At 47.4% G+C, this 2,873-nt stretch overlaps 1 non-coding gene across 1 annotated transcript; it reads left to right on the top strand.

Annotated features, from left to right (window-relative positions):
* The first annotated feature begins 1,145 nt into the window (after nt 1-1,145).
* Trnag-gcc (transfer RNA glycine (anticodon GCC)) lies at nt 1,146-1,216 on the top strand. The gene has a single exon. It is a non-coding gene; the product is annotated as a tRNA-Gly (tRNA).
* The last annotated feature ends 1,657 nt before the right edge of the window (nt 1,217-2,873 follow it).

Below are 2,873 nucleotides of genomic sequence, written 5' to 3'. Positions count from 1 at the left end.
CTTTTGCAATGTAGATGTACACATCTCGAAACTTATTTGTACACATTTAGTTAGTTAACAGTGCAGCTGTCGGCATAACCTCTCAGTCAAACAAGTGTTCTCTGCTTGTTAAGATGTCACAAAAAGCAATAATATTAGGATTTATGAAGAAGCACTTCTCTTCAAAGAACTGAAGTTTTTTTGGTAACAGAAGATTGTAGCAGCTAGTACTTAATCCACAAGTCAATTCAGAGTTCAACATGCTGAGCAACACATCACGAGGCGCACGGCTCACGAACAACAGATTTACGCTGTATACGTCACAAACAAGATGGCCTCCAGAGCTCAGGGCGGTGTCTTCAGTCGGTCGTGAAGCCGAGTATGTGACATCACAAGTTCGTCGAAAGGCCCGTATATCTCGTTGGCTCCGACTAGCTGCGGGACCAACGAGATACACGGGCCCCGCAACGAACTTGTGACGTCACACTAGTCGGTTTGTCCGCGCAGGGCCCACGAGAAATCAATATGTAATTCAAAATGTACACATTAAAGGTCTTAGCTTCGTAGGGTCCTGTCGAGAACTTGCATGCATTTAAACATTCAGTCAAGAATTATTAAACTCGTCTGAAATAGTCACTCGCTCCCAGCCGAAGACGGCTCCTAGCACTCATAAGACCTGCAGTGTCTCGTGCTGTGACGCACGCGTTACGATCTGTTTCTCTCGTGAGCCTCGGCTAGCTGTCACTTGTCGCAAGTCCTATATGCTGTTGGCTATGCCCAGGGCAATACAGCGGTTGCCATAGGCCAACTGCTTTCGTTTCACAAGGAATGTACTCGTACGTTGGAACTATGGGAAGAACCAGGAAGCGCGCTACTAGTGCATATTTTGCGTCTGCGAGGATGTGACCAAGCTTACAGTAGGGTAAACCGACCTAAGTTATTGAGAACAATTGTTACGAGAGAACCAAGGAGAGCAAAGAGCGGCAAGTGTTTCTCTGCAAACGAGTACTCTGCCAGAAAGGAAGAAATTGCCTCAAGAAGACTGTTATACGAGAGGCGAGTGCGTGGCACAAACCGCTGTATCATCTGCCGGCACCGCGGCGTCAGCCGGAGTGAAACGTGCGGGAGCGGTGACTCATCAGGAAGGGAAGATAACGCTCTCGTCAGCATCGGTGGTTCAGTGGTAGAATGCTCGCCTGCCACGCGGGCGGCCCGGGTTCGATTCCCGGCCGATGCAATGTTTTTCACAATTTTCTTCCGATTCGTTCCAGAAACCCTAGTGAACCGATGAAGAGATATTCGATCATTTCTTGACAGTTTCATTCAAAAAAAAGTCTTTGTTAAATTCAGATCAATTTCTTCAGAAAGTGACTTTCTACCCGTACATGTGTTTGTAGTCCACGCTTCTACTCGTCAAACTGGAACGATTATTGTTCCAGTCACAGTCTGGCATTAGCTGCCGCAGCGGTCGCATGCTCCTCAAGTTTGCTCCGTGAACGTTCAGTGTTTACGCCAGTGTTTTCGTGTTTTGTGCTCGTTTATTGACGTTTTGCACGTGAATTAAGCGTTATCAATTGCGCATTTGGTCTTCTTTCGTGTCATCTTTCTACGAAGTGCCGTTGGGATTTCGGCGTTGTCCGAGATTTCTTCGCTGCAGAACACCATGGCAAACTCCGTGAGAAAAAACACCGTGATTTTCACCTTCGACAAGTACACCCGTCGAGTACAGCCCTCTGCACTTGAAATACACGACTGGATTACCGAGGTAATTGGCCTTCATTCTGAATCTGTTCATACCATGCAGCTGGACTCTGATGAATACTGCATTTTTGTAAAGTTTAACGATTCCGCGAGTGTAGACCGCTTTCTGGCAAAATTTGGTTATGAAACGGAATTTATACACCGTGATGGTACTAAAAGTACTGTCAAACTCCGGAATTCCGAGTCTGTAATTAGGAATGTTAGGGTTTTGAATATTCCCATAGAAGTAGACAATTCGAAAATTAAAGATGTCCTATCAAAGTATGGGGTTGTCAGGCAAATAGTCAACGAAAGGTGGGCTTCGCATTTCAAGCTGCAGTGCTTTAACGGCATTCGCTCCGTGGAGATGGAAGTGAAAGCAAACATTCCCTCCCACATCTTTGTTGACGGGCACAAGGCGCATGTTATGTACTCAGGGCAAACCCCTACATGTCATGTATGTAACGAGTCTGGTCACCTCCGTCAGGACTGCCCTCGCCGTGTATTTGTGCTAACAAATAACCTTACGCAACGCCGGAAATTGACACTCAACGATTTGTTGCCAGCCAGTAATACAACAGAGCCGGCGGCGGTCGTGGATCCTGTTACTACCTCTGAAAATGTTGCACTTAATGTTAATGACTTTCCGTCTTTAAAACCTGCATTAACTGCTGAAATTCCGTCCCGTGACAGCGAGATTCCCACAAAAAAGCGTCCTCTAGAGGACACTGAAAGAAATGTTGATGAGGACTCTTCCTGTGAAACACCCGTTGCCAGGAGGCCGAAGCCCAGTCCTGAAGATCTGTTAGAAGTGGAAAAAGGAGATGGAATGACGGTCGATGTGGCTCCCACTTCCGCACAAGGACTTACACCGCCACGAACAGATAGTGACGCAGCGGATAGTGATTTTTCACGGAAATGTGACCCTGAGCCTGAGGTCACGGCTGAAATAACCGCATCAAGTGCACAACCCATACAGTGCAAACCATACGAGGAAGTACCAGGTAAAGAACCTGCTGACTCCGAAGCGCAACGCCGCGCCGAAGGAGGAAATACACAAGCAATCACCGCCTCGCCAGCAAAACAACACAACAGACACCACGCCGGAGCCAAACATTGACGACTCGCAAGCCACGGCCGTTGCCCCATTTAGC

This window comes from Schistocerca cancellata, chromosome 1 (assembly GCF_023864275.1).
Source record: "Schistocerca cancellata isolate TAMUIC-IGC-003103 chromosome 1, iqSchCanc2.1, whole genome shotgun sequence".
In the NCBI taxonomy this organism is placed as follows: Eukaryota; Metazoa; Arthropoda; class Insecta; order Orthoptera; family Acrididae; genus Schistocerca; species Schistocerca cancellata.
The sequence above is the reverse complement of the archived record's forward strand: the minus strand, read 5'-3'. Positions and strand labels throughout refer to the sequence as shown.